Genomic DNA, 13,198 nt, shown 5'->3' with positions numbered 1-13,198 from the left:
TTGCCCAACCAGTCTACATGTGTTTTGTGGACTTGGAGAAGGCATTCGACCGTGTCCCTCGGGGTGTCCTGTGGGAGGTGCTGCGGGAATATGGGGTGTCTGGCCCATTGCTAGGGGCCATTCGATCCCTATACAACTGTTGCAAGAGCTTGGTTCGCATTGCCGGCAATAAGTCGGACTCGTTCCTGGTGGGTGATGGGCTCCGCCAGGGCTGCCCTTTGTCTCCGGTTCTGTTCATAACTTTTATGGACAGAATTTCTAGGCGCAGCCAAGTGGCGGAGGGCTTTCGCTTTGGTGGCCTCAGAATCTCATCTCTGATTTTTGCGGATGATGTGGTTCTGTTGGCTTCATCGGGTGAGGGCCTCCAGCTCGCACTGGAGCGGTTCGCAGCCGAGTGTGAAGCAGTGGGAATGAGGACCAGCACCTCCAAATCTGAGGCCATGGTTCTCAGCCAGAAAAGGGTGGAGTGCCCACTCCGGGTCGGGGATGAGTTCCTGCCCCAAGTGGAGGAGTTCAAGTATCTCGGGGTCCTGTTCGCGAGTGATGGGAGAAGGGAGCCGGAGATCGACAGACGGATTGGGGCTGCAGCTGCAGTAATGCGGACGCTGCACCGGTCCGTCGTGGTGAAGAGGGAGCTGAGTGTAAAAGCGAAGCTCTCAATTTACCAGTCGATCTACGTCCCTACCCTCACCTATGGCCACGAGCTGTGGGTAGTGACTGAAAGAACGAGATCGCGGATACAAGCGGCAGAAATGAGCTTCCTCCGAAGGGTGGCTGGCCTCTCCCTTAGAGATAGGGTGAGAAGTTCGGCCATCCGGGAGGGGCTCAGAGTAGAGCCGCTGCTGCTCCACATTGAAAGGAGCCAGCTGAGGTGGTTCGGGCATCTGACAAGGATGCCTCCTGGGCGCCTCCTGGGTGAGGTGTTCCAGGCATGTCCCACCGGGAGGAGGCGACCCGGCCTCGGATAAAGCGGATGAAGATGGATGGATGGATGGATGGATGGATGTATTCCGTTACAGTTACTGTTTAAAAAGGTGGTATTCAAAATACAGTTACTTTGTTGAAATAAATGGATTACATGGCGGTCTTTTCCTATTTCACATGTTAGGCTGTCCCCTCTCTGTTTTTGGTAATTTGGTAATTCCACACTGGTGGAAACCCAAACAAAACACGCATTAACCTCCTGAGACCCGAACTCTTTCATGGAATGCATTTTTAATTTCTCTTTGGACTGACTGGGACCTAATGAATGCAAAAACAAAGAATGATCTTTTTACCTGATTTTGCTCTACAAGGGCCTGGATATACACATATGAGGACATTTGTTTTGTGGCAGTATAATGTCCTTGTAAGAGATATCAGGCACTTATTGAGCAAAATTTAGTATTGCGGTCTGGACAACCCAAAATATGATGTCCACATATGTGGACGCCAGGTCTTAGGATGTTAAGAGGCTCTAATGCCTGTGTCTCAATCTCGCGGCCCATGTCACCTCTACTTGTGGCCCGCATAATGACATGATGAAATATCTTTAAAAATTATCTTAAAAATTATTTAATATGAAGGCAACAGGCAGAGTGTTACAGGCATAGCTTTAAAGAATGTAGCCTGATGGGTAGTGTAATCCGTGTTGCAGGGAAAATGGACATGAACCCGACATATTAGCCAGAGGTCCCTTTACTGCGGTTTGGGGCCGCGGACCTGTTTTATATACGCGCGGAATAGTTTTCTACACGAGATCGCTGCAAAAAGTGCAGCCTTACCTAATGTCCACCTACTGTTACTCATTTATATTATGATTTAAACATCTAGTTGGTGTTGGTGTGGAAAGTAACCTTCAGTAATAGTAATAAATCACACAGCAGTAGGACATTCATGTAGTTGTAAAAAGCATGATAATATATTAAGTAATCCAAAGTATTCAGAATATGTTACTCTGATTGAGTAACGTAACGGAATACAGTACAAATTATATTTTGGGGCATGTAATCTGTAATCTGTAGTGGAATACATTTTAAAAGTAACCTTCCCAACACTGGTGAAATGATGTATGATGTGCTATTATTCACTTCATGTTTTAAAGCTAAACCCACGATAGCAAAATATATTCTTGATGTTTATGATGATGATTGATGATCAAATAAAAGCTAAAAAGAAATCATTATCAATATAAAGAGGTAGAATACTCTGTTTGACAATGCTGTGTGACGGATGAATAATTTAGATTTACTAATACAAGTCAGTAAAATGTATTTTTAAAGCACAGGTTTTGCTGACCAAAGTGCCATACGGATTATGTATTCTTGTAATTATTTACACAAATGAGCATCAAAGAGTAAAATCTGGGAACATAGAACACAGAATTATGAGCCCTTCAACAATAAGCAGTTACATATCAGAAGAACATCCCAAAGGGAACTTCCTGTCTCTGACATAGCTCATCTGCTGTTTGTATAAGAATTAAAAAGTCTATGGGTGTGATTGATTTTCTGTGTCTCTGTTGTATGATGGAGAGAGAGGATGTTCCATAAAGATGTTGTAGAGTGGGTAATCACAGTGATTCGTGATGGCTTCTAACTTCTTTAATTTGCTGTGTTCCTGTGTGGCTCCACAGTTGCAGCTGATTAACTGTCACATGCTTTGTCTCTCACGTAGGACATGGAGGAGGCCGACCTGCTGAAGGAGAGGCTCCAGGCCATCATGGTAAACAGCAGTCCTACAGTCTCTGTAGTTTAAGTAAAAAGCCAGTTTCCAAATAATCTGTGTTACATACTGACTTGAAGTAAACTTCATTTTCAAAAATTTGGTGGTGATGGGTTCTAATCCATTTGTGTAGATGGCAAAGATAGCACTAAAGTTGACCATCATATCTAGAGGGGCAGAGCTGGAAGTCTGTCATCGGAATGATCTGATTTGTGTCCACATGAGTTAGTTAGTGACGTCAGGTGAGTGCGTCTTTATGATTTAGTAAAACAAACAAGGAAGTAATTCCACTGGTAGCTTTAGGCTAGAAACAGTGTGAACAGTAGGTCCATCTTCATAACATAAGTTCACATTTTAATACAACAGACGCTTATGGAACTGTAATAAAATGGGCAGCTTATAATCACACTTAGCTTTAGAGTCTGAGTAACTGTTTTGTCTTGTTTTTGTCCTGCTGAAAGTTCATATTAGCTTCTGAAATGTAAAAATTATATTTTACAATGAATGACTGTAGTGGAATTTGTCTTTAGTTTTTACCAAACACAAATGAACAACTTGAGAAATAGGCGATGTAGGATTTTGAAATTCATGCCATAGGTGCATCTACTAAAAGATTCAGATGAGTTTGAATCCTGGTTACCTTCATGTCTATGTCCAAGGTCAAGGTTCCAGGGTTTCTGAACATCTTGTGAATGCGATGATTAAAGAAGGAAGTCGCCTGGCACTTCACATTCATTCCATAGGTGCATGTTTTAAAATTGTCAGTTGAATCCTGGCGATCCGACGTCAAGTAGAGGCTCCAGGCCATCATGGTAAAGAGCTCATAGTCACACTCTTTGATGCCATCATATATATGTCAGCAAAATACCTGTGTATCAGTAGATGTTTCTCATTGTGTAAATCTCTGCATTCTTGTAATTCAGAGCTGTGATACTTTACTTTAGCAGGATGTCAGGATGCAGAACTAAGAGTTGTTACCAAAGCACAGCCTGAAAATAAAACATGTGGGTGTGTATTTACAAGATGGCGTAGAGAGAAAATCCAGCCAGAAAAGAATTGTAGCTGTGCAAGTCAACTCGCCTGTCAATGTGCAGAGAGGCTGCATCGCTTTCATCTGAGGCAGAAAGATATTAACATAAAGCACTAACTGATGATGACATAAGGTTCAGTGAATACTTATCAGCACTCACTAAAACTAGAGCACAGACTTAATGTACGAAACAGCAGCCCATATTGTTTCTTGGTTAATTCTATTAAATATGGCATCAGTAGCACAAGCACAGGTGAGAGGCTGCCTCTGTTGGCACACCTGTCAGTCAAAGCGATGGTGTCCCTGGTAACTTGTAGCTCTTCCAGCATTCAGGTGAGTTATAAAAACAGTTGTAATGAAGGAGAAGATGGAGTCCAGGCCAAAACTTTTGTAGTGCCAGGCTGTGAACGTGTTAATTTATTGGCTGAAGTGAAACAATCGAGGGGACTTTTGGAGCCAGCTTTAATTGGCAGCTAGTATAACTGGAGTAGTTCTGGCACTTCTGTGTTGGCTTTATTGTTCATCCACAGGGGCTTCCACTTTTTACAATATCTAACTTGGAGTTTTACTATATTTGTTATTATGTTATCAGTTTCAGCTTAACATGTTTCATGGAACTTTAATGAACTTTAACCTCCTAGGACCTGGCGTCCACATATGTGAACATCACATTTTGGGTTATTTAAACCAAAATACTACATTTTGCTCTACAAGGGCCTGATATCCACTTACGAGGACATTATGCTGCTACTATTCTATCAAAATGTTAAACGAATATCCTTATGTGTGGCTCTTATTTTTCTTAAAAACAAAAATAAGGTAAAAAAAAAAATCTGGTAATTCTTTGTTTTTACATTCATTGGGCCCCAATATGCCCAAATATCAAAGAGAAATTAAAAATGCATGCAGTGGAAGAGTTCGGGTCTTAGGAGGTTAATGACTATAGCTAGTCATGTTGGGGCCACAGTTTCAAATAGCATGGTCCTTCTTCTGTAACAGACAAAAACCCACAGGTTCACTGTGTAGATCGCATAGTCCCTCTGATGGATACCAAATCAGTCAATCAAACATCTGAAGTACTCTCTTTTTAATCAATGAATCTTTGGGAGCCTTTTACAGCTCAATATTTAAAGTTGGGCCATAAGTTGGAAACAAGAAGGGAATGCTGTGGAAACCATTTCAGGATTATTTAATGCCAAGTAATTATCTTATATTAACACTGTTAATTAACAATTACCAATTAATTAAATTAGCAATAAACAATTAACTGAGTAATGTTACACTGAAATTTAAGCCCAGAAACCGAGCACAATAATGTAACCTATGCCCATGAGGTGAAGTCAATTAGTAATAGTGTCGTTGATTTCACTGATAGTGGGTTACAAATTGTTAACAATGTTTATATTATCTGTGCATTAGGATTTTTATATTCTGACTTAGGTACCAAAGTCATAATAATAAGGTAATATTGATTAATAATAAACAGATTATTTTTTCCATTATTTTAATTCCAACAGGATTAATGCTGGAATTATAATAACAAGAAACAGTACAGATAGAAATGAAAAATGTATCGCCAACTGCTGCACCTTTAAAGCATCAACATACAAAAATGAGAAAATACACAGATACATAAATCAACAGTCTTCTAGTAGTGTGAGTATGAATGTGACAGAAAGAGAGAGACAGAGAGTGAGTGTCTCGGTGTGTGTGTCTTTAAAACAAATGCACTTGATAATGAGGGTGGAAAGGTGCAATAATGTCCTCCCAGGTCCTAGAGGCAGATGGAGTCTGAATTAGGACAACAATCACAGCCATCCTCAGCTCCCAAGAGTACTGATGACCTGAGGCCACACGTCTTGGTGACATCCGCGTGTCCATCCAAGCAGGAGGAGGGAGGCCACAGATGCAGTGCCCACGGTCAAAGGGTGAGTGTCTCAGAAGACCAGAGACAACAGGCAGTCAACCCTTCCAGAAACTGCCACCCTGGTACAAATCAAGAACAGGTGCCAAAGAACCACCCGGCATCTGGCTGCCCCTTCCTCAACAGTGAGAAGATCAAAGCCACCCCTAGCCACCAAGGGAATGGGCCAACAAGCACACCTGAACATCAAGCCACGCACCCCGGAACCAACAATCACCCACATCCCAGGGAGGGGCAGAAGCATCAAGGGGGGAAGCGGTGATAATGTATGAACGGGAGGTAAAGGACTATCCTTGCAAGGAGAGAGCCAGTAAACGACTGACTCAGTAGGCACCCCATTCCCAACATCCCACCACAGAGCAGGAACAAGTTGGCCTATGGCCTGCAAGGACAATGCCCCAGAGCACCACCGAGTCCAGGGCAGCAGCCACCACCCCCACCAGAAAAAGTAGACTGGAGTGTTTAGAGGAGTCCCAAGACTTGGGGTTTAGACCACCCCTGCACAAGGAGGGAGCCAGAGACCAGGTGACCCGGGGCACCTGGGCCCCAGGTCCCACATCTACCCTTGCCCAGAAGACTGGGGGGCAGCACCTGCCACCACAAGCACTCGTATACCAAGACCCACCCAACAGCAACCACTGCTGTCCAGCTCCCACGAGGCTGGCAGACACGGGGAGTCCCAGAGAGCATCCTTATCCACCTGAAGGGCATACAGGGAAACGAGACTAGAGCCGACCACCCCCACTAAGTAATGGAGTTCATCAGTGAGGACCAGAGAGAGACAAATTCATCCAAAGTTGTTTTTTAAAGAGACAGACATTCGGTGAGTCCCGGCATCCTCAAGGCTTGTGCCTCCCAGCTTTGTGGAGTCTTTCATAAACTGTTCATGCTGAGTCTGAGTCTGCAGAGGGTCCCAGTGCTGTGAAGACGCCATGCCTCGTCCCTGTACGAAGACACCACATCCCAGTTCCCCCCAGGATTACAGGCCTGTGCCACTGACTTTCCACGTCATGAAGAACCTGGAATGGTCTTCATGACCATCTGCCAACTATAATCAGGTGACATCAGGCTCCCCTTCAGTTTCTTTACCGGCCCTGCCTTTGAGCAGAGCAGGCCATCATCTACCATCTACATCTATCATCATCAATCGAGTCTTCACCCATCTGGACCAGCTGGTGAGCACTGTGAGGGTCATGTTTTTTTTACTTTTCCAGTGCATTCAACACCATCAGGCCAACCCTCCTGGGTGATAAGCTGACAGTGATGCAGGTGGATGCTTCTTTGGTGTCCTGGATTGTTGATTAGCTAACAGGAAAACCACAATATGTGTGTCTTCAACATTGTGTGTCTGACAGGGTGATCAGCAACACAGGGGCACCACAGGGGACTGTCCTCTTCACTTTCCTCTTCACCCTCTGATGTTATAAAGAGAAAACATTGACTGTAGGACAATGCTCAGGATTTTCTAGGAGTCTGTTGTGGTCAGTGCCATCCTCTATGCTGTTTCAAGCTGGGGCAGCAGGTTGAGGGTCACAGATGCCAACAGACTCAATAAACTGATCGACAAGGCCAGTAATGTTGTGGGGATGGAGCTGGACTCCCTTAAGGTGGTGTCTGAGAGGTGGATGTTGTCCAAGATAAGGACAATGTTGAACCATACCTCCCTCCCACCCACTCCATGACGTGCTGACCAGTCACAGGAGCACGCTCAGTGAGAGGCTGAGATTACCCAAAAGCATCATTAAGCGACTCAGGAAATCATTCCCTCTGTATCTGTATTATCTCTCTATTATCTCTTTGTACAACTCCTCCATCTAATGCACAGAACACACTGCAACAGTTACATCCTTTGCCCATCTTCCATAGTGAAAATAGCAAATAAAGTTTTACACTTTAGAGTAAAATGTCAATCAAATATATTTAATCTCTGTAATATTCTGAATATTTAAAATTGGGTTCATTGTATATATTATTGTATTATTGATTTAGTTCAGTCTGTTCTTACTATAACCACATAATTTCCTTATGGATTAATAAAATATTCTGATATGGATTCTGATTTTTTTTTGAGTGTGTAAGGTCCATTTGGAAAAACTTTGTCCTGTGTAGTACGTTCTGTAGAGAACTTTGTATTGTTTAAGTTGTAAGTCGGGCTTTTAGTCATTTTGAGGGTGCTCAAGCATATTTGTGTCCAGATGTTTTTATCTGGACTGGTGGAAAGATCTTGCTGCCACTTAGCCTTTGGGAGGGAAATTGATTAGTCAATTTTAAACAATAGATTATAAATTATTGATGACAATTTGGGGGTATAGTTCTTTTAAAAAACATGCTTCTGTTAGGATGCCTTGGTCGTTGACCCAGGGTTTTGAGTTTATTATATTATTTATCATTTCTAGTCTTTGGTTTCTTTGAGTTCTGTCTTATTGTTTATGTCTCTGTGTTCTCTAGTTGCTCTGTCTCCTCTGTCAGCTGTATCCCCTCGTCAAGTTCACGTCTCTGTGTTATGTTTTCCTGTTTTACACCAGGGGTGTCCAACTCCAGGCCCGAGGGCCGGTGTCCTGCAGGTTTTAGATCTCACTCTGGGTCAACACACCTGAATCACATGATTAGTTCTTTACCAGGCCTCTGGAGAACTTCAGGACATGTTCAGGAGGTCATTTAGCCATTTTAATCAGCTGTGATGGATCAAAGACGCATCTAAAACCTGCAGGACACCGGCCCTCCAGGCCTGGAGTTGGAAACCATGATTTAAGCCCTTGATACTATATATATTTATACCTTGTAAATTTGTTCAGAGAATATATAATTATGACAGAATAAGCCTTTCTATAAAATATTGATACAGGTTTTCAGCAAATAAAATACAGGTTGTGCAGTCTGTCTCATGTAAGTGTGCCTGGTTTTGCTTCCTTTGTCTCGTTAGGCCTGATTTGCCCCAGCTGTGTGTCCCTCCTGTTGCCCCTGATTGCTCCCTCTGTGTATTTAAGCCCTGTGTTTCTCTGTGTCCGTGTTGTGATCTACCCTTATTTTGCTGTGTGTTCTGGCTGCATAAGTTTACCTTGGAGTCTCAGTTTTCTTACTTTTTGGAGTTCAGCATTAACGCTGTATTTAAGTTCACCTTTTGTCTCCGACTGTCTGCACTTTGGGTGCTTTTCCTGCCTGCGCACAGCCTTCACATGACAGCTTCCCAAGTGGGATTCAGTTGACAGGGATTCAGATTTTCCTGTATGATGGTTTCAGTTGCAGATATATTAAAGAAATTCACCTTTGCTGATTTTATATTTTGATCAAATTTTTTCAAATGAAATAAAGTTTGGGTCTTGTATGATATTTTTTTTTATTTCTTTTTTTGTCTTATTCTCATGCCACGATGAGAATGTTAGTATTTTTCTAGTAGTTAGTATTCAGTGATTTTTCTTTACAGTTTTATTTTAAAAACTTTTTAGTTTACATGGGATAAGTGCAGACTTTTTAAGAATTGTAAAGAATTCCCACCAGGCTCTTAGAAAAGTGTTTATGTTGAGGCTTTTAAAGCTATGATGATATGTTGTGATGCTTAATAAAACCATGTAAGAAGAGTCACTCTGTTCTGTACAGCTCTGGACATCCTGAGGGAGTGGTCTTCACTTTGGTACCCTCAGAATTTCATCTTGGCTTTTTGCAGTTGATGTGGTTCTGTTAGTTTCATCAGGTGGTGACCTTGTGCCCCAGCGTGAAGTGGCAGGAATGAGAATCAGCACCTCCAAGTCTTTTAATATGGTTCTCAGTTGGAAAAAGGGTAGAGTGTCCAACGCATGCTTGTGAGTTCTGACCAGCAGTTTCAGTATCTCAGAGTCTAGTTCATTAGTGAGAAGAGAGTGGCCCGTGAGATTTACAGATGGGTTGGGCGGTGTCCGTGGAGACGATGAACCCTCACCAGCAACAGTCTCAAGGCACTTCACACTGTAGCATCGTTAACTTAAAATACAAGTTACTTTGAGGCAACTGTTGTTGTGATTTGGCACTGTAAAAATAAAAATGAATAATTTAAAGTGAGTTGAAAATATATTTTAATCATAAGCTCTGAGTAGTTACAATGAAGTCATGATACAAGTAGCAGGAATGGGTTTCACTGGTCCTTCCAGAGGGACTTGGAGAGTCCTCGCTCTTCCACGTCGAGAGGAGGCAGCTGAAGTTATTCAGGCACCTGAGCTCCTAGACGCCTCCTGGGTGATGTGTTTCAGGAATGATCTAGTGGGAGGAGGCACTGTGGCAGACCCAGTACTTGGTGGAGAGATTATGTCTCTCAGCTGACTTGATAATAACTCTGTGTCCTCCCGGATGAGTTAGAAACGGTATGAAGAGAATTCTGGGCTTCTCTGCTTAGAATGCTGTCTGGACTGAGACAGAGTCATAAATACTAGCAGACATCAACAGGGAGATCCCCTTTTACTCCGGCTTAATTCCACACTGATCCTGGATCTAGGAGCTAATATTAGTGAGCAGTGAGGCTTAGTTAAAAATAAAGGAACTAAGCAGCGTGTTTGCCTGATATCCAGGATAACAACTGCACAATTTATTCTGTCCAATGTATCTGATCAAATTTCTAGATGTCTTTGCTACATAGTGTACTAATTAGCAAAGAGTGTGGTTGAAATTATAGCAAACAGAGAGACACGTACACACACACTCAAGCAACAGGTAGGTCACGTCATGAAGCCCGTGCTGCTTTTTGTCTATTTATAGCTGTTGCTGTCCGTCTGTCAGCTCAAGGTTGAAGTGTCAGCACGAGGAGACAACAGGTGGAATAGTTTCCATGCTGTAATTGTGCATATGACACAAATGTATGTTTGACCTGCCCTCACAGGACAAAAGAAGAATCCAGGAAGAAATTGCCAAGAAGAGGAGACAGATAGAAGAAGAGAAGTTAAAACTCCAGTACATAAAGGTATGTCTCTAATTTACAGCCAAAAAGCAAAATTTTCCAGGAGAAAATGTGTCAGTGTGTAACAGTGTACAGGGGATGTGAGGAACTCTCGCTTTACTGTTATATTTCTCCACATTTTCCTTGATGCAGTCTCAGAGCTTTATTTCACAGATATATACTCACTGCAGCAGCATTGTTCATATTATAGCTACAGCTATTCCTCTTCAACACAACTGAGGGTATTTCATACATTATTGTAAAAGTCAAATCTTCTTTTTTCATTCCATCGTTCCAAGTTATATTTTTTTCATGCTAAGATAAATTGGGCACACATCTGAAGTTTTCTTAAGAAGCAGTTACGCACAAGTTAACCCCAGTTACAGTTAACCACAAGGGGGCTGTCTAAAACTGTGTCACGCCACTGAGCTGTTTCCTGCATCTTTGGCAAACTGGTCACTGCTGGTGTTGTAGTGGTGTGTAATGATATCACCGTCTTATATCAGTGACTACCAAAAAATATCTAAATTCCCTATGGAAGCATGCTGGAAAAATGAATAAATCTAACAATAAACAACATATTTAAGAGTTTTTGTTGCATTTTAATACAATGTCCATTAAATATTATAAAACAAGGTATCACCAAACTGGATGTTAGAAAATGTTTTGGTTATTTTACAAAAAAGCAAAGTAAATACAATCAAACTTTATTTTTAGTAAATGATACTACAGAGTTGTCTTTGGAGGCCTTTCTAGTTATCATCCCCACATATTCATACTCTGACTGATACATCAGAGGTGGGGTTCGCATCCTGCCCAAGGATATTTGGAATACAGACTGGGAACCACTAACCTTCTGATTACCAGATGACCTGCTTTGCCTCCTCAGCTAAGGCCACCCAGCTACTGGGAATGTACATAATTTAAACTTTTGAATGCAATGAGGGTAAGGAGAAGGGCAACACACAGGCCTGACCCATGCCCAGTAAAGTCCAGGTGGGGAAGCAGTGATTCAGTACAAAATACTTCGACTGCTCTGAGACCATAATCCAATGGAGCAACAATGAGTAGCGATAAAGCTAAAAATGATAATTGCAGTTCGTAAGTCTTCAGTAGTTGGGCAGTGGTTGATTTGGTAAAAATATTTACCCCCCAAAACTCCAGAGTCCTCTCTTCTGATGTTGCTCTCCATTAATCCATGGATGAATACGAACCCTCGGCCTTCCCAGAAGCTCTTTTATACTCATTCTGCACCCCCCCCAGTGTTTTTCACGTGAGTGGAAAAGGTTTCAAAAAACATGCTTCTGTTAGGATGCCTGGGTCAACTCCCCACTCATTTTCATTTCCTGTTGCCACACCGTGGAACTGTCCACTGATATTGGTTACATTCAGTCTCTTTAACATAGTGAAGGTTTTTGTTGGACACGGGTTCGTTTAATACACATCTACATATTTATAGCAGAGCTTTGAGAACATCCGTACTCTTCCAGTCATGATTACAACTTGTGCTTACAAAAGCTCCTGTGTCTGAGTTTCCAAACTGTACATGCTAAAAACTAAGATCCATCTCATTATTATTTGGACAACATTAGTTTTTACAATTTCACTAAAGATTTGTCTCCCACAGTCCATGCCAACTATACTGAGAAGCTCTTTGCTTCCCATTCTGGCAAATCTAAATATGTCAGACTGAGACTAACAGCTGAATGGGAAGCGAGGGACTGGCTCCACTGCAGCTGCTGCTTCATAGTGTTGGATCTAGTATGCTGTTTGTGAAACTGAGGAGTGTGTGCAAACGTAATGTTCCTTAAAATATCTGATAGAGAAATCAGCTACACATTTTTCTTTGCTTAACAGGATAGGAAAAGAGCTTTTGAAAGCAGAGAGTGTCAAATGGAAAACAGAGCAGGTGTCACCGTAGATTTGAACATTTTAAATATGAGAAGAACACTGAGCTCGGTTTGAGGCTAAAGCAGAGGCCTGTGTGTTGGTTGACTGACAGAAGAAGGCTTTGAGGGAGCAGTGGCTGATGGACGGTCTGAGCCAGCAGTCGGAGGAGGAGCAGGAGGCCATGAGGCTTCAAGCTCAAGACGAACAGCAGCAGAGTGACCACCTGCAGAGCAACATCATCAGGTAATCCAAACCTGCACTGAAGCTCACACTACATCCCAAAGTGGACACATGGGGCACAGCTCAGTATGAGCAAATCAAGTAGGTGAAGGTAACACTTCATAGTCACTGTCTGCCTAATAATGCCACAATATTAGGCATTAGTAAGGTATTATTAAGTGTTTAATTCATCATTTATAAAGCACTACTCCTTCGTATGTAATTTATAATTACAGATATTAATGTTTATTCTTGATTAACAAGCTCACATACAGATACAGATCATGATAGCCCACTGATGGGTGGACATAATGGTACACCTCACCTGTGATGTGGATGATGCAACCATGAGTAATAACACCCCTAAATGAGAATTAGGAAAACTAGTGGAAATGTCTTGTGTATTCACCGGGGGCAGTGTGGAGGCGCGTTCATTTACACCAGGGGTGTCCAACTCCAGGCCCGAGGGCCGGTGTCCTGCAGGTTTTAGATCTCACTCTGGGTCAACACACCTGAATCACATGATTAG

General features: G+C 42.3%; 1 long non-coding RNA gene across 1 annotated transcript; it reads left to right on the top strand.

The window, feature by feature from the left end:
- The first annotated feature begins 2,654 nt into the window (after positions 1–2,654).
- LOC102193935 (uncharacterized) lies at positions 2,655–12,687 on the top strand. The gene is made up of 3 exons (XR_312305.1): positions 2,655–2,703; positions 10,504–10,584; positions 12,563–12,687. It is a non-coding gene; the product is annotated as an uncharacterized LOC102193935 (long non-coding RNA).
- Positions 12,688–13,198: the final 511 nt, after the last annotated feature.

This window comes from Pundamilia nyererei, unplaced genomic scaffold, assembly GCF_000239375.1.
Source record: "Pundamilia nyererei isolate P.nyererei 1_Seehausen unplaced genomic scaffold, PunNye1.0 scaffold00373, whole genome shotgun sequence".
NCBI classification, from domain to species: domain Eukaryota; kingdom Metazoa; phylum Chordata; class Actinopteri; order Cichliformes; family Cichlidae; genus Pundamilia; species Pundamilia nyererei.
This window is presented reverse-complemented; position numbering and strand designations above follow the sequence as displayed.